This window comes from Heterodontus francisci, chromosome 7 (assembly GCF_036365525.1).
Source record: "Heterodontus francisci isolate sHetFra1 chromosome 7, sHetFra1.hap1, whole genome shotgun sequence".
Taxonomy (NCBI): domain Eukaryota; kingdom Metazoa; phylum Chordata; class Chondrichthyes; order Heterodontiformes; family Heterodontidae; genus Heterodontus; species Heterodontus francisci.
The window spans coordinates 12,857,571-12,884,491 of record NC_090377.1 but is presented as its reverse complement, the minus strand read 5'-3'; the positions used below and the strand labels follow the sequence as shown (position 1 = coordinate 12,884,491).

Here is a 26,921-nt window from a genome sequence, read left to right as displayed (position 1 = left end):
GTTGCCAGACCACAATGAGGACAGACAGCCTGGCCCATCACAACCCAAGACCAGCTGGGAACCAATGGCAGCACCAATTAGGGCCCATTGCCTTACTCACTGCCTAAAGCAGCTAACTCAACGGGAGGTTGAATCTGGCATCTTCAGGCTAGTTTCAGCTCAGTTAGTTACTGGATAAATTGCCCGTGGCCATTATTTGCTCTTTTTAAATTGTTTACTTAGATAATGTAGCAGCTACAGAATATCCAAAACTAACAAAAGAAAGGTATACAGTGAAAAGGATATTAAGGTATCATTAACAGAGTGTATTATTCAAAAACAAACACTATGTAATTGTTACACAGTTTAATTTAGCAAGTCCAAATATTCTATCCTAGACACTCTTCTTCCTCTTGGCATCTTCATCCAGATGAAATCAGAATTCATTGTACCAGCTCTTACTGAATCGCAGCCTTTCATGAGCCCTCACAACTGTGGAAGCCCGCACCTGCTAAAACAAGGTGAGGGGCAAAAGAAAGAAAGACTCGCACTTACGTAGTGCCTTTCACTCAGGATATCCCAAAGCGCTTTACAACTAATGAAGTGATTTTAAGGTGTAGTCACTGTTGTAATGTAGGGAGCACTGCAGCCAATTTGCGCACAGCAAGCTACTAAAAACAGCAATGTAATGATGACCAGATAATTGGTGTTGGCTGTGAGGTAATGAACTCCCTGTCTGTTCTTTGAAATAGTGCCATGGGACCTTTTACGTTTACCTGATAGAGTAGGCAGGAACTTGGTTTAAGCTCCCGCTAAAATATAGCAACTGCGACAGTGGAGCACTCCCACAGTACTGCACTGACAGATCAGTCTAGATCCTGTGTTCCAGTCTCCAAAGTGGAGCATTAAACCCACAACCCTCAGAGGTGAGGGTGCTACCCACTGAGCCAAGGCTGACAGCTGTAAGCTTCACTAAGAAGGACAATCTCTGGGTAATAAAAACAGCATGACAGTATCTTTTTATTCATTCAAGGGATGTAGGAGTCACGAGCGAGGTCACCATTTACTGCCCATTCCGAATTGCCCTTGAGACAACTGGGTGGCTTGTTAGGTCATTTCAGAGGGTAGTTAAGAGCCAACCACATTGCTGAGAGTCTGGAGTCACATATGGGCCAGACCGGGTAAGGATGGCAGATTTCCTAAAGGACATTAGTGAACCAGATGGATTTTTAATGACAATCCGGTAGTTTACTGGTCACCATTACTGAGACTAGTTTTACTTTGTTCCTGATTTATTTAATTAACTGACATTAAATTCCCTAACATGCAATGGTGGGAATTGAACTCATGTCTCTGGATCATTAGTCTGGGTCCTTTGTAACATAACTACAATGATGCTGTACCCAGTACTGGGAAAGAATAGGAGACAATGTGAGGATGTTGGAGACAGCAGAATGATGTCTTTGGAGTTTAGGGGCAGTAAGAGTGAAAAATTTACAAGAAAAAGATCAGAAAGATCAAGGCTAAAAAAAAATGGGAATCTCAAAAAGAACTCTCCTCTTTCACCAACAACTGTGTGGGAACATGAATTAAAGCAGCAGCCCTAATTGTAGGAGAGAGAAACAGAGTTAATAAAAGAACAAAGAACAGTACAGCACAGGAACAGGCCATTCGGCCCTCCAAGCCTGCGCCGATCTTGATGCCTACCTAAACTAAAACCTTCTGCACTTCCGGGGACCGTATCCCTCTATTCCCATCCTATTCATGTATTTGTCAAGATGCCTCTTAAACGTCGCTATCGTACCTGCTTCCACCACCTCCCCCGGCAGCAAGTTCCAGGCACTCACCACCCTCTGTGTAAAGAACTTGCCTCGCACATCCCCTCTAAACTTTGCCCCTCTCACCTTAAACCTATGCCTCCTAGTAACTGACTCTTCCACCCTGGGAAAAAGCTTCTGACTATCCACTCTGTCCATGCCGCTCATAACTTTGTAAACCTCGATCATGTCATGTTTCCTTTCATCGAATTGGGAAAACTTAGAAATAGAATAGGTTAAAACCTACCTTTTTACCTGTCCTAATCCTCTTCTAATATGGCTCAGTTCAATTTTGTTTGATAGTCATTCCTGTGAGGCGTCTTGTTACCTTTTTCTACATTAACAGAACTATATATATTCAAGCTGTTGTTGTTTTGAAGATATTCTACACATGTAAGAGACAGTTGTTTTTAAATCCCAGAATCCCATAAAAGCATGGTGGCCCCAAAATTCTCAACCTAGAGAAGTTGGAAAACCTGCCTTTTCCCTGGGACAGCAGGGATGGAAGTTATCAAGCGGCACTAGCTTGGCAATAACCAGCAACTGACACTCAGTTTGGGTTCTGCCAGGACCACTCAATTCCTGGCCTCATTACAGGCTTGGTCCAAACATGGACAAAAGAGCTGAACTCAAGAAGTAAGGTGAGAGTGACTGCCCTTGACATCAAGGCAGCATTTGACCGAATATGGCATCAAGGAGCCGTAGCAAAATTGGAGTCAATGGGAATCATGTGGAAAACACTCTGCTGGTTGGAAGATGGTTGTGGTTGTTGGAGGTCAATCATCTCAGCTCCAGGACATCACTGCAGGAGTTCCTCAGGGTAGTGTCCTCGGTCCCACCATCTTCAGCTGCTTCATCAATGACCTTCCTTCAATCATAAGATCAGAATTGGGGATGTTTGCTGATGATTGCACAATGATCAGCACCATTCACGACTCCTCAGATACTGAAGCAGTCCGTGTAGAAATGCAGCAAGGCCTGGACACTATCCAGGCTTGGGATAAGTGGCAAGTAACATTCGTGCCACATAAGTGCCAGGCAATGACTATCTCAAAGAGAGAATCTAACCATCTCCCCTTGACATTCAATGGCATTACGATTGCTGAATCCCCCACTATCAACATCCAGGGGGTTACCATTGACCAGAAACTGAACTGGTGAAGCCATATAATTACCATGGCAACAATAGCAGGTCATAGGTTAGGAATCCTGTGCCGAGTAAGTCACCTCCTGACTCCCCAAAGCCTGTCCACCATCTACAAGGCACAAGTCAGGAGTGTGATGGAATACTCTCCACTTGCCTGGATGGGTGCAGCTCCAACAACATTCAAGAAGCTCGACACCATCCAAGACAAAGCAGCCCGCTTGGTTGGCACCCCCTCCACTCCAGTAATGAGTCCAGGACTTGACCAGAAAAATCTAGGCCGACACTTCAATGTGGTACGGAGGGAAAGCTGCACTGTCGGATGTACCATCTTTCAGTTGAGATGATAGACTGTGGCCCTCACAGGTGGACGTAAAAGATCTCTTGGCACTATCTTGAAGAAAAGCAGGGAAGTTCTCTCCAAAGTCCTGGCCAATACTTATGATCTGGCCATTATCACATTGCTGTTTGTGGGAGCTTGCTGTGTACAAATTGGCTGCCACATTTCCTACATTACAACAGTGACTACACTTCAAAAAGTACTTTATTGGCTGTAAAGCATTGTTTTAACCGCTGACAGAACTCCCTCAGTACTGCACTGGGAGTGTCAGCCTAGGTTTTTGAGCTCAAGTCTCTGGAGTGGGATTGGAACCCAGGACCTTCTGACTCAGAGGTACTGAGCCTTGGCTGATGCTTAATTCAGTTAAAATGGAAATGAAAATCGGGCTGTTTCTGTAACAGGTGGTTAATCTGCTACAACAAAAACAAGAAATGCTGGAGTCACTCAGCAGGTCTGGCAGCATCTGTGGAAAGAGAAGCAGAGTTAACGTTTCGGGTCAGTGACCCTTCTTCGGAACGTTCCGAAGAAGGGTCACTGACCCGAAACGTTAACTCTGCTTCTCTTTCCACAGATGCTGCCAGACCTGCTGAGTGACTCCAGCATTTCTTGTTTTTGTTTCAGATTTCCAGCATCCGCAGTATTTTGCTTTTATTTTATTGGTTAATCTGCTACACTGGATTTCAATGAATTGAAAATCTCACCCCAATTTTTTGCAGTGATCTGATGAACAATCTGCCTTAATGCTTAAATTACACAGCAATTGGGTCAACTAGCCCTGTAATAAACTGTAAAATGACAGTTTCATAAAATGCCCTGAGCAGAGTCCATTGAGATTATCAGAGATGATCCATTTGTTGACAGAGCAGATAAAGATCAGTTTCCATCTGTTCTTTTCTTGTTTTTTGAGCCCTGGTTCGCACGCTTTTCATTTCCAAGCAGTTCTCTGCGCCCGTAGAGCAGGAGACCAGGAGGCATAACAGGAGGCACACACTATTTGCAATTATCTTATTGTTGTTGACTGAATGTTGCTCTCAACGAGAGAACCTCCACCAGGATTCTCTTTCGAAAAGGCAGATACCTCCTCCCCCGATGCTTCCCGGGATCAGTAAAATACAAAGAAAGAATTTGCATTTCTATAGCCCTTTTCATCACCTTGGGACATCCCAAAGTGCTTTAGAGCCAATGAAGTACTTTGCTGATGTACAGTCACTGCTGTAATGTGGAAAACGCGGCAGCCAATTTTGCACACAGCAAGCTCCCACAAACAGCAATGTGACGATGACCAGATTATCTGTTTTAGTGATGTTGGTTGATGGATAAATAATGACAACTCCCCTGCTGTTCTTCCAATAGTGCCGTAGGATCATTTACGTCCACCTGAGAAGACAGCCGGGACCCCTGTTTAATGTCTCACCTGAAACACGGCACCTTTGAAGAAGAGCAGGGTGGGGCTTCTCCCCAGTGTCCCTGGCCAATATTTATCCCTCAATCAACATCATTAAAAACAGATGATCTGGCCATTTATCTTATTACTGTTTGTGTGGCCTTGCTGATTCCTACATTACAACAGTGACTACACTTCAAATGTACTTCATTGTAAAGCTCTGTGACATCCTGAGGTCAATAAAGGCACCAGCCTTTTATCGGGCATTTTGCCAGGGAACTTGTTTGATCCTTGATTTATTAGAATGATACAGGCAGATTTGGTATCAATTAACAAGCTGTGGCTGCAATGATTAATTTACTTTTATGAGAGCATAGCCTGGATTTTCCGATCAATATTAGTTTAATACCAGTGGTAACCCATTAATTTGAACAATTTATTTATTATAAATGGATTATACCTCCAGCATCAAAAGAACACCAATCATAAAATCCCAATTTTTGAGACAAGTCCATTTCTCCCATTTATTGGTTTAACTATCGCTTTGAATTTATTTTTGCATTAAAGCAGGATTATGCTCTATTGCTTGATTTGGAAACATACAAGAATCTTCTGGCACATTCACAACAAGTGGTGATCAACAGAGAGTGAAGTTCACCTCAGCATGGGATGGTTCATTTCAAGAGGGCTGGAATACAAACTGGAGGAAGTTATGCTAAAGTTATATAAAACTCTGATCAGACCACATCTGGGTACTATGTTCAGTTCTGACATTACACCTTTGGAAGGATATATTGGCTTTGGAGGGGATGCAGAGCAGATTCACCAGAATGATGCAGAGTTAAATTAGGAGCACAGGGGGCACAAACTCAGTTTGCTAAATACAGAACATTAAGGGGTGATCTAATAGAGGTGTTTAAGATGATTAATCGATTTGATAGGGTGGAGAGAAACTTTTGCCTCTCGTGGGGGAGTCCAGACAGGCAGCATGACCTTAAAATTAGAGCTAGGTGCTTCAGGGATGATGTTAGGAAGCACTTCTTCACACAAAGGGTAGTGGAAATCTGGAACTCTCTCCCCCAAAAAGCTGTTGAGGCTGGGGGTCAACTGAAAATTTCAAAACTGAGATTGGTAGATGTTTGTTGGGCAAGGGTTAGTGTTATAGAACTAGTACGGGTAGGTGGACTTAAGATGCAGATTAGCCATGAGCCAACTGAATGCCAAAACAGACGTGAGGGGCTGAATGGCCTTCTCTTGTTCCTATCTCCCTATTAAAAGAGTGTACTTCCCTCAGCCTTCCCTCTTAAAATCTACAGGCTTTTACAACCCAAGCCTGCCATCGCTTGATTGCTACATTATGACTGACCTCACCTTTTCTTTCCATCTTAGCTATGCCTGGGATCTTCCTCTGTAAAAAAAAAAGCACATTACAACCGCCAATGGGAAAGCAGCTCCCCCCAAAAGCCGGTTCATCGAGTAGCAAGTAAAACAAAATCTTGCATTTATATAGCGTTTTGCACAACCTCAGGACTTCGCAAATGGCTTTACAGCCAATGAAGTACTCTTGAAGTGTAGTCACTTTTGTAATGTAGGAAATGTGGCAGCCAATTTGCACCCAGCAAGCTCCCACAAACAGCAATGTGATCATGACAAAATAACATGTTTTTATGACGATGATTGAAGGATAAATGTTGGCATGGAACCCGAGGGACAACTCCCCAATTCTTCTTGGAAATAGTGGCTGTGAGATCTTTTGCATCCACCTGAGAGGGCAGACAGCTCCTCGGTTTAACATCCCATCTGAAGGACGAATAAAAGGTAAAAGGCAAATGGAAAACCAAGCTGTAACTGTACCAAGGTGTGGAGCAGGTACCCTAAAGACCTCACACCCAGTTCCTGCCACGTTTGTTGATTGTAACACCAATCCAGGTGCTGGTATCTTCCTATCTATGATATCAGAAGAAATGGCGGACACATCAAGTATTTACCCAGTGGGCGGGCCTAAGATTACAGCACCATTTGTGAGCATGTAGTTTGTGTGTTGTACTGGTGGGTCCATCAAGGATTAATGTGAAATTCATAAAGAGTTTATTCGCTAGTTACTGGTTAGTATTTGTGGGCATTTTTACAGGGTGACTCGAAAGTGAAATCATAAAATAGAGATCACCTTCTTGCTGGTGGTGAAGACTGACTACCTCATGAATAATTTATTGTACAACCACCGTTTTCAGGCGGTGGGCGAAACTTTGGGCAGGATTTTGCGTTGGGACCCAACGTTGGGGTCAAATGGGGGTCATAACACAGCAGTGTGTGGGAAGCAGTCACCTGACATTAGTGGCCAGAATGAGGGCTTGCCATCCAATTAAGGATGACTGGCGGGGGCGGGCTCTTGAAGCTGGAGGGTCAAGAAGAGGCCCTCCAGTTCCGAAGGAGATGAAGCCTGCAATACAGGTAAGAGAGAGAGAGCACTTGCACCTTCAGCACCTTGTCCCCAACTTTTTAAACTTTTAAATTTAAAAATACACTCGGGCCACCATTGTGGAGGGGTGGCCAGGCAGGCCAGGAGGTCATCAAAGCCTGCCTGGAGTACTGGCTCCCTGGTCTGCTACCGGGAGGCCGCCTCCAGGCAGCTGGCCTAATGCCAGACTCCTCGGAGGCCCGCAGGCCGACTGGAATAGGGCATTTAATTCCCGTAATTGGCTACCTGCCCATCGCAGGCAGGTAGCCCTGCCAACCCCCATCCCACCTCTGGGAAAATGGCCCAGGGGGTGGGATTCCCTCTTCTGATCGAAAGTGATACGCACCATAACTTGCTATGTCTATCTTCTTAAACAAATGAGGTTTAAAGTTGAGAAAGAAACAGGGAATGATGGAGCAGGGAATAGGATGAATTAAAGTCCAATCAGGTACAGAAAGAGAAATAAAGAGAGGGAAGGAAAGCCTGGATTAAAAGAGACAGAAAGGAAAAGTGAGATAATTTTCTAAAAATTTTAATAGAATTTTAGCAGTGTGGTGATTCTTGGTTTTAACAAATGTGGATGAAAGGTGGATATAGAAAGAAAAGACTTGCATTTCTATAGTGTCTTTCACGAACTTAGGATGTCCCAAAGTGCTTTATAGCCAATGAAGTGTAGGCACTGTTGTAATGTAGGAAACATTGCAGCCAATTTTATGGACAGCAAACTCCCACAAACAGCAATGCGATGATCAGATAATCTATTTTCGTGATGTTGATTTATTGGCTAGGACACTGGGGAAAACTCCCCTGCTCTTCTTCAAGATAGTGCCATGGGATCTTTTACATCCACCTGAGGCGCCAGACAGGCCCTTGGTTTAACGTCTCATCTGAAAGTTACACCTCCAACAATGCAGCACTCCCTCAGTACTGCAATGGAATGTCAGCCTGGGTTTTGTGCTCAAGTCCCTGGAGTGGGACTCGAACCCCCAACCGTCTGACTCAGGTGAGAGTGCTACCCACTGAGCCACAGCCGACACAACATTTGAAGATCCAAGGGAGAAAGGTTCAGAGGAACAAAGGCTAAAGTGGGACTGAAAGACAAAGAAGATTTTAATGGAGAGAAAATATTGGAGGCTACAGGTGTAAGATACCCAACACCTACCCCATAAAATACTAACCCCTCTCCCCGCCCCAAGAGCCTCCTCAATCAATGGAGTGCCATAACAACTTCTGAATTAAATGAATGTGCACAAGGTAACCAGAGCGTAAGTGTCCCCCAAATACAAGTTAATGGAAAGATTCTCCCAGAAAACAAGCAACCTTTCCATCCCTACCAGCAATGAGAAAAATGAGACCTAGATAATCAAGGCAGTCAACCTATATCAAACTCTCCGCCACAACTGATAACAGATTCATTCGAAATGAATAGTGCCTTTTTTCCCATGAAACATACCCCCACACTGCGCTGTACTTTTGACCCTCCATTGCCGTGTTTATACACTTTGTTTTGACGACCTACTGTATCACCAGATTGCTAAGTAATTACAGTGCCATAGAAGCTTATGCTGTAATTTAGAGTCCTTATCTGCTTGTTTGCTTTTAATTGCCAGTACTCATTACCTTTCCAACCCTAGTGTATAATGAAGATTAGAATATAATGAAGAAGATAGATGATTGTATTCCTGACCATTTTGACTATGGAAGGACAGTCCCATATGTCGAAACTAACATCCTCTCAATGGTCATTAGTTTCATAAACTTATCAGAAATTCATACAAAGAACTGATAAATTTACAGCTTTTAGATTAGAACTCAGCTTTTGAACTATCATAACAGCATTGGGTAGGAACAACACAGAACACAGGGCTGGTGTAGAATCTGCACACACGGTATGTCTTACAAGGTATGTAAAGAAAGAACTTGCATTTCTATAGCGCCTTTCATGACCTCAGGAAGTCCCAAAGCGCTTTACAGCTACTGTTATGATGTAGGAAACACGGCAGCTAACTTGCGCACAGCAAGCTCCCACAAACAGGAATGCGATAATGGATAATGGATCATCATTTGTAGCCTTTGGCATTGTATCACCAAACCTTTTGCCATTTAATCTTTCCTGCCTTCCACCCTATCATAGGCCTTCCCTTTTGTTCTTTTTTCCACCCTTCCCCATTTCACATGCTTAAAAACTATTACACTTCTAACTATCCCAGTTCTGATGAAATGTCATTGACCTGAAACGTTAAATCTGTTTCTCTCTCCACAGATACTGCCAGACCTGCTGAGCATTTCCAGCACTTTTTGTTTTTATTTTAGATTTCCAGCATCTGCAGTGTTTTGCTTTTTTGTCATCGGATTTAGTGATGTTGATTGAGGGATAAATAATTCCTCTGAAAATAGTACCATGGAATGTTGTATGTCCACCTGGGAAGGCAGATGGGCCTTTGGTTTAACGTCTTGTCTGAAAAACAGCACCTCCGACAGTCAGAGCGACACATTGATTTTCTGGTCAAGTCACTGGAATGGGACTTGAACCCACAACCTCCTCACGCAGAGGTGAGAAAGTGTTACCTACTCAGTCAGAACTGATACCTTACTGCAAGTTGTGATGAACGACTTAAAAATTCTAGGGCTGATTTCACTAAAGAGAAAGTCAAAAAAGGATCTAACACATGTTCAATATGATGAAAATATTTGAGAAAGCAAATAGCGAAAGATTATTTCCACTGGTTGATAAAACAGTAACAAAACACCAGATAAATTTTACAAAAGGCAAAATACTGCAGATGCTGGAAATCTGAAATAAAAGCAGAAAAAATGCTGGAAATACTCAGCAGGCCTGGCAGCATCTGTGGAGAGAGAAACAGAGTTAACGGCCGGAATTTTACCCTGGGTGGACGGGAGCCATCCGCTCACTGAAAAGTCTGTGGCAAACCCTGGCTTGAGAATCTGAACCACATTTTATGGTCCCCAAGCCTTCAACTGGTCTGAGGCGGGACTTCCACCTCATTGAGGCAGGAAGTCCTGCCTAATGGAGCTGCCGGCCAGAGGGCCAGCAGCTCTCTGTCCCAGCAGCACCACTGGGAGCAGTGACCACTGCTGGGACTGCAACCCAGCGATCGTAAAGATGATGTTGGGGAGCCCCAGAAGCAAGGTAAGTTTTTGCTGCCTCGCCAGGGGTGATCAGTCGGGCCCTAGCGAGGCAAGTGTGGTTGACTGGGGGGTTGGGGGGGGGGGGGGTGGTGGAGTGTGTTGGGTGCTGGGGGGGGTGGTTGGGGCAGTGGGGGTGGCCCTCCGCTGGCACAAGGTGCCTGATCATGAGGGCCCCCCGCATCCCCAGGCCGTTAAGTGGCCACTAAAGGGCCTTGATTAGCCTGGGGTGGGCAGGCCATTTTCGGCTGCCGCTGCCCTGTGTAAAGTGGCAGCAGAGGAGTGAGGGGTCAGGAAGGGACCCCCAAGCCTCCTGCTCCAATTTACGCACCTCCCACCCCACTACCTTCCTGCTCTTTGGAGGGTGTAAAATTTTGGCCAACGTTTTAGATTGATGACATTTCATCAGAACTGGCAAAGATTAGAGATGTAAACAAATACAGAAGCAGGGAAAGGGGAAGAGGAGAAAAGAACAGAAGGGAAGGTCTGTGATAGAGGGAAGGCAGGAGAGATTAAATGGCAAAAGGATGATGGTGCAAAAGGGGATGGTAATGGGACATGTAAGTAAACAAAAGATGGTCTAGAGGAGGTATAAATGCAATAGTAGAATCATTGCCATCACCAGCTGCGCAAAAAAAATAGGAGTCGTGGTTATGGTCTGAAATTGTTGAACTCAATGTGGAGTCCGGAAGGCTGTAAAGTGTCTCCTTGAAAGATGAAGAGGGAGAGAGCAGAGTGCAGGTGGGATGGAGAATTAAAATGGCAGGTGACCGGAAGCTCAGGGTCACGCTTGCGAACTGAGCGGAGGTGTTCCGCAAAGCAATCACCCAATCTATGTTTGGTCTCCCCCTGTGCAGAGGAGATCGCATTGTGAGCAGAGAATACAGATTATAAATTTTAGATGCCTAAGGCGGGTGATTAGAACAATGTGTTTTAAACAGAGTGTCATTGGAACAGGTCACACAAGTGACTAGTGCTGAGTCAACTAGACTCAAGAAGGAAGAAAAGACATTGAAAGGAATGGGAAAAGAGCAGGGTAATGGGATTAGAGTAGTCAACTCTACTGTGGAGCTAGCATTGGCATAGAAAATGGGGCCAAATGGCCTTCTGTGCTGAAATTTCAATGAATATCCCACTTTTGTGCATAAACCTGGCAATGTCCTCTATTCAGTTTCAATATCAGCAGAGTTCAAAGTCCTCTGAACTCTGAACAAAGCTGAATGAACTTTGATGGGCTGAACATAGCTGAATTTTCACATCTTTTGAGTGAAATCCAAGTGCTAAACTAATAGCACAAGTATGTTTACACTGCTCCAGTATCGATTATTGCTGTACGCCACACCTCATGGACTGCAGTTAGCTGAATTACAAAAAGCCAAATGATAACAACGATGAACAAATTTCTTAGAATATCCAATCCTTAATGCTTCATAATGAATGACTTCACTATCGGGAACAAGGATGCCATTAAACTATATCTGTCATACCGGTCATCAGAAATGTCAATAATATTTAAACTATTATAATTAACGCAGAGTTAATCAAATGAATAAAATCTTCCAAGAATCGAAAGAATGTCAATAGACATTGTGCAAACCCCCCTCCCCCACCACTGCCACCATTCACCACCTTAAACAATCACTCACACACCGTGCCTGCAGTGCGTACCATCTACAAGATGCGCTGCAGCAACTTACTAAGGCCTCTTCGGCAGCACTTCCCAAACCATGACCTCTATCACCTAGATGGGCAAGGCAAGCTGCAAGGGAACAACACCACCTTACAAATTCCCCTCCGAGTCACATACCATTCTGACTTGGAGCTATATCGCTGTTCCTACGTCATCGCTGGGTCAAAATCCTGGAACTTCCTCCCTAACAGCACTGTGGGTGTACCTACACCACATGGACTGCGCAGTTCAAGAAGGCAGCTCACCACCACCTTCTCAAGGGCAACAGAGAATGGACAGTAAATGCTGGCTTTATCAACAATTCCCAAGAATGAATTAGAAAGAAGAGGAGAGGATCAGAAAAACCCTTTCGAGTCAATACCAGGAACTGGAAGGAAAAGCAAAATACTGTGGATGCTGGAAATCTGAAATAAAAACAAACATGCTGGAAATACTCAGCAGATCAGGTAGCAGCTGTGGAGAGGGAAACAGGGTTAATGTTTCAGGTGAATAATCTCTCATCATCGCTGGGTCAAAATCCTGGAACACCCTCCCCAACAGCACTGTGGGTGTACCTACACAACATGGACTGCGCGGTTCAAGAAGGCAGCTCACCACCACCTTCTCAAGGGCAACTGAACTGGGAAATGTTAGAAATGTATTGGTTTTAAGCAGGTGAAATGGGGGAAGGTGGAAAAAGACCAGAAAGGAAGGTCTGTGATAGGATGGAAATGGCCAATTAGGAGACTGCCTTGGGAAGATTACACCACTGGTCTCACTGCTGGCAAATGCGGGTTTGGGACCCAATGTTAGAGTTCCGAAGCCCACAGGAAATTATTGCCCATTGTGTACAATTCTGGGCACCACATTTTAGGAAGGATATGAAGTCTTTGGTGAGGGTACAGGGGAGATTTACCCGAATGGTTCTGAATGACTTCAGTTGTAGGGAGAAATTGGAGAAGCTGGGATTGTTCTCCTTAGAGCAGAGAGGGTTAAGAGGAGCTTTAATAGAGATGTTCAAAATTATGAGGGATTTTCGCAGAGTAGATAGGGAGAAACTGTTTCCACTGGCATAGAGATTTAAGACAATTGTCAATAGAACCCGGGGGGGAGATGAGGAGACATATTTTCATGCAGACAGTTATTATGATCTGGAATGCAATGCCTGAAAGAACGGTGGAACAATCAACAGTAACTTTCAAAAAGGAATTGGAATATACTATTGATAAAAAAATATTTTCAGGTCTATGGGGAAGAGCTAAGGAGAGGTATTAATTGGTTAGCTCTTTCAAAGAGCCAGCACAAGCATGATGGACAGAATGGACTCCTTCTGTGCTGTATGATTCTAAAATTAAAGTGGTTCGAAAAGTCTTTTAATTTTTACTGATGTAAAAAAATCCATGGGCTTGACTTAATTAAATTCTAATAGGACTCACTATCTCCCTGTCCCCCTGTCCAAACTAGACCTAATGGTGTTTCCCCATTGAACAGTCCAAGGGTCTGAATTCAGAAACTCACAGACAGGAGACTGAATTCCCTTTGCTTCTCAACCTGGATTCTAACCTGGGTCAAGAATGTACCCTACTCTGGCCCATCTATGTTCACTTTCGCCCATCTCCCACCCACCGTCTCCCTTCCTCTCTTTTATGAATTCCCCAGCTGTGTTTAAAAATTGCCACCCTCCACTCATCCCCCACCCCCCCTCCCTTAAACCGCACCTGATCCAACATCTGTGCGCACTCACAATGCAGAGAGTAATTAGCCTACTGGAGATAAAACCGTTTCATTCATTCACTCTATTAGTGACAAAATGATTTACACTGCCAATTAACTCATACAAATATTTAAGGATCTTCCCAATCACAATTATTGCTTGGTTAATGGATGGGGATGACCCTTCCTGTTACAATCTGAGGATGGAAAGTATATTAACAGCAAGAGGGCTGTCTTAGGATATGTGGACAAATCAACCTGCAAAGAAAATTCAGAGCAGATTTACAACATTTACACCACTTTCTTGCTGTTTAGAGATACATGCATTGCATAGCACCTTATCAACAACAACTTACATTTATGTAGCACCTTTAAGATAGTAAAACGTCTCAAGGCACTTCATAAGAGCAGAATCAAAGAAAGTTTGGTATAGAGCCACATATTAGGACAGAGGACCATAAAGGTAGTTTTTAATGAGCATCTTAAAAGGGGGAGGGTTGGAGAAGTTTGGGGAGGAATGCCGAGGTTTAGGCCCAGGCACCTGGAGGCACAGCCACCAATGGTGGAGTGAATAAAATCGGCAAAATGGAGAAGAACAGATATTTCAGAGTCATAGGGCTGGAAAACGTTGCAGACATAGTGAGCCCTTGGAGGGATTTGTACACAAGAGAATTTTAAATTTGAGGTGCAGCTGGACAGAGAGCCACTGTAAGTCAGCGAACAGTGGGGTGATGGGTGAATGGGAGTTGGTGCGAGTTAGTGGGCAGCTGAGTTTTGGAGGGTGCAAAGTGGGACACCAACCTCCCTCACCGTGCCTGCCACCCTTGTCCTAACCATGACAGCCATCTATACTTTTGCTGAGCTTCCGAAGTCCATTGTTGCTGGGAGTGGCTGTAACTCCTTCTCTCCCCCACCTGCATCGCTCCTCCCCTCCCGATCCCTGTAAGACCAAAACTTTCTCTTGTACCGTACTTGTCTTCATGTGAGCGCACACACACATGCATCTGTGACCCAGGACGAAGGGAGAGGGGAGAGGGGCTGCTGGCCTCTCGCTGAATGTCATGTGCATTGCCAATAAAAAAGACCCAGAACAACAGCAAGAGGAGGAGTCCTGTGAATATTCAAATACGAGACACACTCCAGAAAGCCAAGACATCTGCTGGCCACTTACAATGTAGATAATTACACAATGTACAAAATTCTACGTTAAACAGGCGGATGCAAATGGGCCCCACAACCAACCCAAGAAAGAATTTAGTTTAAAAAAAAGACAACCAATAGTTAGCCCAGATATTGGAAGCAAAACTGTAATATTATTATTTCTGGGTCAATAAACTCACTCTGCTTGGATCTATTCTCGCTGATTCAAATGTGAACATGTTATTTGGTGGGGCAATGTGCTAATTTGGGGCTGCTACACTGTTGGACTCTATCCTCTCCTCCATTGTGGTGGATATCAAAGATCTCAACTGTCAGCTGTGGCTCAGTGGATTGTGGTTTCAAACCTTGCTCTCGAGACTTGAGCGCAAAATCTAGGCTGACACTCCCATGCAGTACCACAGGAGTGCTGCATTGTCAGATATGCCATCTTTCAGATGAGACATTAAATGAAGACCCCGTCAGCCCTCTCAGGTGGATGTAAAATATCCCACTGTGTTACTTTGAGGAAGCGTGGGGCAGTTCTGCCTGATTTCACTGCCAATATTTAATCCATCATCCAATGTCAATAAAGCAGATTATCTGGTCATTATCACATTAGTGTTTGCGGGAGCTTGCTGTGCGCAAATTGGCTGATGCGTTTCCTATATTGCATTTCCTACATTCAAAAAGTACTTCGTTGGCTGTTAAGTGCTTTGGGACATCCTGACATCATGAAAGCCGCTATAGAAATACAACCTTGCTTTTTGTATCTCGATTGGAAGAAGTGCAAGGGCATGCTCCCACTGTCCAGATCAACATTAATCCCGTAACCCAACTTCAACAACTGCATGGTCATTCGTTCCTTGATTGTTTGTGGAGCTGTGCTGTGCAAAAAGACAGTTGCTGCATTTGTCCACATGGCTGTCACTTTGCTTCAAAGTAGCTCACTGTATGGGAACCACTGTGGGGTGTTTCTTAGAGGGATGCTGTTGAAAATGTAAGCCTTCCTTTCTTAAACGTACCACTTAGTGGGAGATGCAGCATTGCCTTCAGTATTTGGCAAGCTATTTGGTCATAGCAGCCATCACAGCCAAGCTCACTCTTTTCCTCACTCAACATCCACACTGGAGAGCGATCGTGAGTGGAAAAGTGCAGTGATTATCTTCCTGGAAAATGGAGAAAAAAAACAAAGGGAATTAAAATCGACTGGGGTGCTGAAATGGGGCTTCCGATTTGCTATTGACTGTTTTATTTTACCCACAAGGACCAATTTTAGACAGTTGAGATCTTTGATATCCACTAGAATGGACAGGCTGAGTTTTTATTTTTATTTAGAGTTACAGCACTGAAACAGGCCCTTCGGCCCACCGAGTCTGTGCCGACCATCAACCACCCATTTATACTAATCCTACACTAATCCCATATTCCTACCACATCCCCACATTCCCCTACCACCTGCCTATACTAGGGGCAATTTATAATGGCCAATTTACCCATCAACCTGCAAGTCTTTTGGTGGTGGGAGGAAACCGGAGTACCCGGCGAAAACTCACGCAGACACAGGGAGAACTTGCAAACTCCACACAGGCAGTACCCAGAATTGAACCCAGGTCGCTGGAGCTGTGAGGCTGCGGTGCTAACCACTGCGCCACTGTGCTATTTTGAATAATGTCCCATTGAGAAGATAGAATCCAACAGTGTAGCAGCCCCAAAATAGCACATTTCCCACCAAATGACATGTTCACCTTTGAATCAGTGAGAATAGTGACTTTATTGACCCAGAAATAATACTACAGTTTTGTTTCCAATTTAGCGATTTGTTGTCTTTCTTTTTTGTGAAAACTAAATTCTTTCTGGGTTGGCTGTGGGGCCCATTTGCATCCACCTGTTGTGTGTGGGGGGTTGGGGGGGGGAAACTTGGCAGCAGACAAAAAAAAGCTTGCATTTATATGACGTCTTTCACAACCACAGGACAACCCAGAGTACTTTACAGCCAATTAAGTATTTTTTGAAGTGCAGTTACTAAACACTGCAACTACTCTCCAGAACCAGTCCCCAGGGTTAGGCTGCATTGTAAAGTTGATATTATATGGAATTACATAGAATATCACAGCACAGAAAGAAGACATTCGCCCCAGTTGGTACATGTTGTTTATACTTCACATGAGCCTCCTCTCATCCTACTTCCTCTCATCCTATTGACATATCCTTCTATTCCTTTCCTCCATGTGTGTTTATCTAGACCTGCCTTTGAATGCATCTATGCTATTTTCTCAACTACTCCATGTGGTTCACCACTCCCTGGGTGAAGAAATTTCTCCTGAATTTCCTATTGGATTTATTAGCGACTATCTTATATTCTTAACCCCTAGTTTTAGTTTCCCCCACAAGTGGAAACATCTTCTTTACTTCTACCCAATCAAACCCTTTCGTAACCTTAAAGACCTCTGTCAAGTCACTCCTCAGCCTTCTCTCTTCTAGGGAAAGAGGCCCCAGCCTTGACATTCATTAAACTGTACTTCACATTTTTTAATCAATGAGGAACGGTCAGCGCCTTAAGCTGGAAGTAGAGGTTGGAAAGTGTAGAAGACACGAGAGAAGCAGTTTGATGACGCAGTGCCAAGGTGAGATGTCAAACCATGCTGCCCTTTTCAAGTGGTTCAGGTAGCCTCTAAAGATCCCGCACCACTACTCGAATGGGTGCAGGGAGTACTCCCGGTCTTCCTGACCTGCATTTCTCACTCAAGCAACAGCATCAGCACCGATTTGCTAGCCATTTGTTAGATTGGGATCTTGCTGTGTGCAAAATGGCCATCACACCTGCAGAAACTGCAGTTTGAGAAGTGGCAACGCTGAATTTATAGTTGGGATTGTAGAAGGAAGGGAAGGAAATGTACATATGTCCCATATGTACATATGAAGCCAAGGCTCTTTCAACAGCACTTCCAAAACCAGTGACCTCTACCACCTAAAAGGACAAGGACAGCAGATGCATGGGTACACTACCACCTGAAAGTTCCCCTCCAAGCAACATACACCATCCTGACTTGGAACTATATTGCTGTTCCTTCACTGTTGCTGGATCAAAATCCTAGAACTCCCTTCCTAACAGCATTACGGATGTACCTGCACCAGATGAACTGCAGCGGTTCAAGAAGACAGCTCACCACCACCTTCTCAAGGGCAATTAGGGATGGGCAATAAATGCTGGCCTTGCTTTGACGTTCACATCCCGTGAATGAATAAATGAAGAAAAACTTTAGTGTATTTTAATCCAATCGGGTATAAATGCAAAAGCAGTGAAAGTGAGACTGATTGGGTAGCACTTTTAAAGAGCCAGCACAGGCACGATGAGCTGAATGGTCTCCTTCTACACTAACATTTCTAATTCAGTTTAGTCAGAAAATAGTGTGATTTTGCGGCTGGGTGGGAGAATCCTATCATTTCTCCCCTAGGAAGGGACTGCTGGCTTTCAACTCTAATGGAGGCGTAAGCATACATAACAAACAAGGGAGTTTTGCAATCTCTCCCAGATTGGGCTGCAGATGTGAACCGTGAGATAAAACAGAAGGGGTGAGATGGTGGGGTTGGAGGAGGTTGGGGGTGGGGGGAGGGAGGTGTGGGTTGAGGGGGCTGGTCATGTCAGTACAGATGTTCCCTTTGTTCACCTCCATTGAGATGCAAATTGGAACAAATTGATGAAGACTTCTTGCATGTCACACAGAGAATGCAACAAGCTAATGCCTGCCACCCAGGAGCTAGCCCATCCATCAACTGTACAGCTATTTGCTCATTTAATCAATTAACTAATTGATTCATTATGTCCACTTTACAGCTTGGGGTGTGTTTTTATTACAGAAGTACAGGCGGACTCAACCGTCAAAGAGGCAGCGCTGTTTATTAAAGGATATTTAAGAGCAAATTGAAGCACCGATGAAAAATAAATGCCCAGTTTTGTGGAGTACAAGCCAGTTTAATGGTGTCACAGGGTCTGTGTCAAAGCAGAGGCAAGAGAAACAGTTTAAATAAAAAGTCAAAATACCCTTAGAAACTGGGCATTTTGCTCTTTCATAAATCTGAGCGATTTATGGGCATAAATACAAGATAGTCACTAATAGATCAGAAAAAGAATTTAGGGGGAATATCTTTATACAGGGAATAGGGAGAACGTGGACTTCGCAGTCACATGGCGTAGTAGAAGCAGATTGCCGCATTTAAGATATGGAATGCGCTGCCTGAAAGATCGGTGGAATCAGATTCAACAGTAACTTTCAAAAGGGAATTGGATTAATACTTGAAGGCGAAAAATTTGTAGAACTCTGGGGAAAGTGCAGGGGGAGTGGAGTTAATTGGGTAACTCTTTCAAAAAGCCAGCACAAGCAGTATGGGCTGAATGGCCTCCGTCTGTGCTGTATCGTTTTGTGATTCTATGATTTAAGGGGAGGCTAGGTACATGCATAAGGTGGAAGAGACTAGAGGGATATGGGGTAGGGGACAGAATAGGAAGAGGTAATTAGAACAGGAGAAGGCTCATGTAGCAGACAGATACTGGCATAGGCCATGAGGGCTAAGTGGCCTTATTCTCTGCTGTAGATTCTGTGTGATTTTTTTGTAATCATAAAATAGTAGAAATGACTATAGGTGCTGAGTGCAACCCCACAATAGAGACAAAATCTAGGCAGGAACGCCAGTGCAGTAGTGAGGGAGTGCCGCACTGTCGGAAGTGTTATCTTTTGGATGAGACATTGAACCAAGGCCCCATCGACCCTCTCAGCTGGATGTAAAAGATCCCGTACCACTACTTTAAAGAGCAGGGGAGTTCTCCCTGGTGTCCTGGCCAATAGTTATCCATCAATCAATATTAAAACTGATCTCCCAGTCATTATCACATTGCTGTTTGTGGGAGCTTGCTGTGCGCAAATTGGATGCTGTGTTTCCTAAATCGCAACAATGACTACATTTCAAAAAAGTACTTGATTGGATGTAAAGCATTTGGGACATCCTGATATTGTGAGAGGTGCTGGGGAAATGTCCGTCTTTCTTTCTTTTCTATGTGGAAGAAAAATACCAGCACAGACTAGTTGGGCCAAATGGCCTGTTTCTGTGCTGTACAGTCGATGTAATTTTTAATCCTCATCCCCAACATATCTTCCACCTTCACTCATGGATCTCTAGAGACTGACAGCACAGAAGAAGGCTCATCGCGTCCGTGCCAGCTCTTTGCGTGAGCGACTTTTAAAGTTATTCCTACTCCCAAGTTCTGTATCTTCCTCTGAAAGAAAAAGAAACACTTGCATTTATATAGCACCTTTCACAACCACTAGACAGCCCAAAGTGCTTTACAGCCAATGAAGCACTTTTGAAGTGTAATCTCTGTTGTAATGTAGGAAACACAGCAGCCAATTTGCGCACAGCAAGATCTCACAAACAGCAATGTGATAATGACCAGATAATCTGTTTTTGTAATGTTGATTGAGGGATAAATATCATCCAGGACAACGGAGAGAACTCCCCTGCAATTCTTTAAAATAATACCATGGGATCTTCTTTAAAGTAATACCATTGAGTCTGTGGTGGCTCTGTGCAAGAGTAATTCAGTTAGTCTCCACTTTGCCTGAAACCCTATATTTTTTTCCTTTCAAGTGCTTATCCAACTCTCTTTTGAGAGCCTGGATATAACCTGCCTCCACCACACTCTCGTGCAGTGTATTCCAGATCCCAACCACTCACTGTGTAAAGAAGTTTTTCCTCATATCAACTTTTGCCAATCACCTTAAATCGGTGTAAAATGCCTTCTGCTCTCGAGACAATCAGCGGTGATTTCTTCCTCCCCCAACACAGCTGGGAATCCTGAATCCAAAGAATATTACAACTTTGCCTGACCAGTGGAAATTGGTTATAGGCTAGGCAGCCCGATCCCTGCTGTATCAATGTTGTGCCAATCTAGGGGCCGGAACAATAATCGTCCCCGATTTCTTGAACTGAATATATTTATGCACCGTTGCGCCTAATTAAGTCAGTGTCTGTGCCACATCCTTGTGTGATACATTGGTATCAGCACATTTGTAAATCACACTGTTCTTCTGCAAACGTGAATCACACTGTTTTTCTGCCACCCTCCATGTAATTTGCTACGCCATGCAGGTATGTGACTATAATCGCACAAACAATTAACAATCTCAAAAATGAAAGAGAGGAAAGAGAGAAGGAAGGAAAGAGAGAGAAAAGAGGGAAAGAGTGTGAGTCATAGAGTCATTTACAGCACAGCAGGAGGCCATTCGGCCCATCGAGTCCATACCGGCTCTCCAAAGAGCTGTCCAGTCAATCCGACTCCCCAGCTCAATGCTCCTAGTCCTGCAAGTTTATTTCCTTCAAGTCACCATCCAATTTCCTTTTGAAGTCATTGATTGTCTCCACTTCCACCACCCTTCCAGGCAGCGAGTTCCAGGTCATTACCACCCACATTAAAAAAGTGCTTCCTCATATTCCCCCTGCATCTCTTGCCCAAAACTTTCAATCTGCGTCCCCTAGTCCTTGTACCATTAGTTAATGAGAACAGTTTTTCTTGTCTAACTTATCTAAGCCCATCATTATCTTCTACACTTCTATTAAATCTCCCCTCAATCTCCTTTATTCTAAGGAGAACAAACACACTTTTCCAACCTAACCTTGTGTAACTAAAATCCTCCATCACTGGAATTATTCTGGTAAATCTCCTCTGTACCCTCTCAAGGACCCTCACATCCTTCCTAAAATGTGGTGACCAGAACTGGATGCAGTATTCCTGTTGGGGCCTAACCAGAGCTTTTTATAGGTTCAGCATAACTTCCCTGCTTTTGTACTCAATGCCTCGAGAGAAAGAGGGAAGGGAAGGAAAGGAAAGAGTGAGGGAAAGGAAAGGGGGAAGGAAAGGAAAGGAAAGAGGGATGGAATGGAAAGGAAAGGAAAGGAAAGGGGGGAGGAAAGGAAAGGGGGAAGGAAAGGAAAGGGGGAAGGAAAGGAAAGGGGGAAGGAAAGGAAAGAGGGATGGAATGGAAAGGAAAGGAAAGAGGGATGGAATGGAAAGGAAAGGAAAGAGGGATGGAATGGAAAGGAAAGGAAAGAGGGATGGAATGGAAAGGAAAGGAAAGAGGAAAGGGGAAAGGAAAGGAAAGAGGGCAGGAAAGGAAAGGAGGAAGGAAAGGAAAGGAGGAAGGAAAGGGGGAAGGAAAGGAAAGAGGGCAGGAAAGGAAAGGAAAGAGGGAAGGAAAGGAAAGAGGGAAGGAAAGGAAAGGAAAGAGGGAAGGAAAGGAAAGGAAAGGAAAGAGGGAAGGAAAGGAAAGGAAAGAGGGAAGGAAAGGAAAGGAAAGGAAAGAGGGAAGGAAAGGAAAGGAAAGGGGGAAGGAAAGGAAAGGAAAGAGGAAAGGGGAAAGGAAAGGGGGAAGGAAAGGAAAGAGGGCAGGAAAGGAAAGGAGGAAGGAAAGGGGGAAGGAAAGGAAAGAGGGCAGGAAAGGAAAGGAAAGAGGGAAGGAAAGGAAAGAGGGAAGGAAAGGAAAGGAAAGAGGGAAGGAAAGGAAAGGAAAGGAAAGAGGGAAGGAAAGGAAAGGAAAGGAAAGAGGGAAGGAAAGGAAAGGAAAGGAAAGAGGGAAGGAAAGGAAAGGAAAGGAGGAAGGAAAGGAAAGGGGAAAGGAAAGGGGAAGGAAAGGAAAGGAAAGAGGGAAGGAAAGGAAAGAGGGAAGGAAAGGAAAGGAAAGGAAAGAGGGAAGGAAAGGAAAGGAAAGGAAAGAGGCAAGGAAAGGAGAAAGGAAAGGAAAGGAGAAAGGAAAGGAAAGGAGAAAGGAAAGGAAAGGGGAAAGGAAAGGAAAGGGGAAAGGAAAGGAAAGAGGGAAGGAGAGGGGGAAGGAGAGGGGGAAGGAGAGGGGGAAGGAGAGGGGGAAGGAGAGGGGGAAGGAGAGGGGGAAGGAGAGGGGGAAGGAGAGGGGGAAGGAGAGGGGGAAGGAGAGGGGGAAGGAGAGGGGGAAGGAGAGGGGGAAGGAGAGGGGGAAGGAGAGGGGGAAGGAGAGGGGGAAGGAGAGGGGGAAGGAGAGGGGGAAGGAGAGGGGGAAGGAGAGGGGGAAGGAGAGGGGAAGGAGAGGGGGAAGGAGAGGGGGAAGGAGAGGGGGAAGGAGAGGGGGAAGGAGAGGGGGAAGGAGAGGGGGAAGGAGAGGGGGAAGGAGAGGGGGAAGGAGAGGGGGAAGGAGAGGGGGAAGGAGAGGGGGAAGGAGAGGGGGAAGGAGAGGGGGAAGGAGAGGGGGAAGGAGAGGGGGAAGGAGAGGGGGAAGGAGAGGGGGAAGGAGAGGGGGAAGGAGAGGGGAAAGGAAAGGGGAAAGGAAAGGGGAAAGGAAAGGAAAGGAAAGAGGGAAGGAAAGGAAAGGAAAGAGGGAAGGAAAGGAAAGGAAAGAGGGAAGGAAAGGAAAGGAAAGAGGGAAGGAAAGGAAAGGAAAAGAGGGAAGGAAAGGAAAGGAAAAGAGGGAAGGAAAGGAAAGGAAAGGAAAGGAAAGGAAAGGAGGGAAGGGAAGAGGGAAGGGAAGAGGGAAGGAAAGGAAAGGAAAGAGGGAAGGAAAGGAAAGGAAAGAGGGAAGGAAAGGAAAGGAAAGAGGGAAGGAAAGGAAAGGAAAGAGGGAAGGAAAGGAAAGGAAAGAGGGAAGGAAAGGAAAGGAAAGAGGGAAGGAAAGGAAAGGAAAGAGGGAAGGAAAGGAAAGGAAAGAGGGAAGGAAAGGAAAGGAAAGAGGGAAGGAAAGGAAAGGAAAGAGGGAAGGAAAGGAAAGGAAAGGAAAGAGGGAAGGAAAGGAAAGGAAAGAGGGAAGGAAAGGAAAGGAAAGAGGGAAGGAAAGGAAAGGAAAGAGGGAAGGAAAGGAAAGGAAAGAGGGAAGGAAAGGAAAGGAAAGAGGGAAGGAAAGGAAAGGAAAGAGGGAAGGAAAGGAAAGAGGGAAGGAAAGGAAAGGAAAGAGGGAAGGAAAGGAAAGGAAAGAGGGAAGGAAAGGAAAGGAAAGAGGGAAGGAAAGGAAAGGAAAGAGGGAAGGAAAGGAAAGGAAAGAGGGAAGGAAAGGAAAGGAAAGAGGGAAGGGAAAGAAAGAGGGAAGGAAAGAAAGAGGGAAGGGAAAGAAAGAGGGAAGGAAAAGAAAGAGGGAAGGAAAAGAAAGAGGGAAGGAAAAGAAAGAGGGAAGGAAAGAAAGAGGGAAGGAAAGAAAGAGGGAAGGAGATGGTGTGTTACCTGAACATTGGATGAGAGCAAAACCAGGTTTGGATGTGCAGTTTAGACAGGCTAAGAGCCTGCTGTCACTCAGGGAAGAGGCCAGACAACTGCTCGCAGTAATCAAACCTAAGTCAGTGTATACTGGTTCAATGAAGAGTGCAGGAGGGCATGCTAGGATCAGCACCAGGCATATCTAAAATGAGGCGTCCGCCTTGTGAAGATACAACACAGGACCACTTGCATGTCAAACAGCGGAAGCAGCATGCAATAGATAGGGTTAAGCGATCCCACAACCAACAGATCAGATCTAAGCTCTGCAGTCCTGCCACATCCAGTCATGAATGGTTGTGTACGATTAAACAACTGACAGGAGGAAGCGGCTCCACAAATATCCCCATCCTCAACGATGGGGGAGCCCAGCACATCAGTGCAAAAGACAAGGCTAAAGCATTTGCATCCATCTTCAGCCAGAAGCGCCAAGTAATCCATCTCGGCCTCCTCCTGAGGTCCCCAGCATCACGGATGCCAGTCTTCAGTCAATCTGATTTACTCCATGTGATATCGAGAAACGGCTGAAGGCACCCGATACTGCAAAGCTATGGGCCCTAACAACATTCCAGCAATAGTACTGAAGACTTGTGCTCCAGAACTAGCCGCGCCCCTAGCCAAACTGTCCCAGTACAGCTACAACGCTGGCATCTACCCGGCAATGTGCACAAAAAGCAGGACAAGTCCGACCTGGCCAATTACCACCCCATCAGTCTACTCCTGATCATCAGCAGTGATGTAAAGGGTCGTCGACAGTGCTATCAAGCGGCACTTGTTTAGCAATAACCTGCTCGCTGACGCTCAGTTTGGGTTCTGCCAGGGCTACTCAGCTCCTGACCTCATTACAGCCTTGGTCCAAACATGGACAAAAGAGCTAAACTCCAGAGGTGAGGTGAGAGTGACTGCCCTTGATATCAAGGCAGCATTTAACCGAGTATGGCATCAAGGAGCACTAGCAAAACTGGAGTCAATGGGAATCAGGGGGAAAACTCCGCTAGTTGGAGTCATATTTAGCACAAAGGAAGATGGCTGTGGTTGTTGGAGGTCAATCATCAGTCCCAGACATCACTGCAGATGTTCCTTAGGGTAGAGTTCTAGGCCCAACCATCTTCAGTTGCTTCATCAATGATCTTCCCTCCATCATAAGATCAGAAGTGGGGATGTTCACCGACGATTGTACAATGTTTAGCATCATTCGCGACTCCTCAGATACTGAAGCAGCCCATGTTCAAACGCAGCAAGACCTGGACAACATCCAGGCTTGGGCTGATAAGTGGCAAATAACATTCGCACCACATAGGCGCCAGGCAATGACCTTCTCAAACAAGAAAGAATCTAACCATCTCCCTTTGACGTTCAATGGCATTACCATCACTGAATCCCCACAATCAACATCCTGGGGGTTACCGTTGACCAGAAACTGAACTGGACCAGCGACATAAATGCTGTAGCTACAAGAGCAGGTCAGAGGCTGGGAATTCTGCGGTGAGTAACTCACCTCCTGTCTTCCCAGTGCCTATCCACCGTCTATAAGGCACAAGTCATGAGAGTGATGGAATACTCTCCATTTGCCTGGATAGGTGCAGCTCCAACAACACTCAAGAAGCTTGTCACCATCCAGGACAAAGCAGCCCACTTGAACGGCTCCCCATCCATCACCTTCAACATTCACTCCCTCCACCACTGACGCACAGTGGCAGCAATGTGTACCATATACAAGATGCACCGCCACAACTTACCAAGGCTCCTTCAACAGCACCTTCCAAACCCGCGACCTCTACCACCTAGGAGGACAAGGGCAGCAGATGCATGGAAACACCACCCCTGCAAGTTCCCCTCCAAGCCACAGACCATCCTAACTAGGAATTATATCACCATTCCTTCACTGTCGCTTGATCAAAATCCTGGAACTCCCTTCATAACAGCACTGTGGGTGAACCTACCCCACATGGACTGCACTGGTTCAAGAGGCAGCTCACCACCACCTTCTCAAGGGCAATTAGAGATGGGCAATAAATGCTGGCCTCGCCAGTAATGCCTAAATCCCATGAACGAATAAAACAAAATTCAGGGTAGGGCTACTGCCTAGGTATTGCGGCCTGCTGGCTATGACTGTCAATTCAAATCCCATCATGACAAGTTATGGAATTCAATTCTTATCAGCAGTTTGTGAATTGGCGCCAGCAAAGGGCCAGGAAAGCTACCCAACTGTTGTAAAAACCCAACTGATTCCCTAAAGGCTTTCAGGGAAGTGACTCTGCCACCCCCACCAGGTCTGGTCTGCACGCAACTCTGGTCCCATGCTATTTGGTTGACTCCTAAACCCCTATATTTACTGGAGCGAGTCTACTGTGCAGTGAGGTGGGAAGAGCTTTGGTCGGGGAACCCAGAAGTCTCAGAGCTTTGACTCTACAGTGCGCATTATTTTCTCAAGCAAGTTCCCCGCCAGGGAAGCCAGCCTGATTGACAGGTTTGCCTCCCTGTCGGGCAGGAAATATTGTGGAAGAGGCCACAAGCCAAAAGGAGGCAGGGCTGCTGCAGCTGGGTTAGTGGGCATGTGGGTGCAGATGTTAATGGGGGAGGAGAGGTCGGCTGATTGCTGAGTGCTGGGGAAGGGTCCAATCCCTAATCTGAGGTGGAAGGGCGATTGTGAGGTAGCGGGGTCTTTGGATCCCAGTGTGGGGAAGGAATCTGACGGTGGGCTGGAGGAAGATTAGCTTGGGGGGACTGGGAGGAAGCACTCCTGCTCCTTTTGACCCACAAGCAGTGCTAGAAAGGCACTTACCATTTCGTGAAGGTGTCGGTCCCTCCCTTTAGCTTCCAGGTTTCCCAAGGCTCAGAAAACCTGGCCAGCCATGGTTAAGCCTG

At 45.3% G+C, this 26,921-nt stretch overlaps 1 long non-coding RNA gene across 2 annotated transcripts in view; it reads right to left on the bottom strand.

Moving 5' to 3' along the window:
• Positions 1–241: 241 nt before the first annotated feature.
• LOC137371856 (uncharacterized) overlaps positions 242–26,921 on the bottom strand; it is a 59,555-nt gene continuing 32,875 nt past the window's right edge. The window contains exons 3-4 of one of the 2 annotated variants that reach the window (XR_010975292.1): positions 26,839–26,918; positions 242–490 (exon numbers count right to left, since the gene is read on the bottom strand). This is a non-coding gene — a long non-coding RNA (uncharacterized lncRNA). Of the gene's footprint in view, positions 491–17,647; positions 20,064–26,838; positions 26,919–26,921 lie in introns of those variants that run through there. The other variant, XR_010975293.1, reaches the window with a different exon arrangement.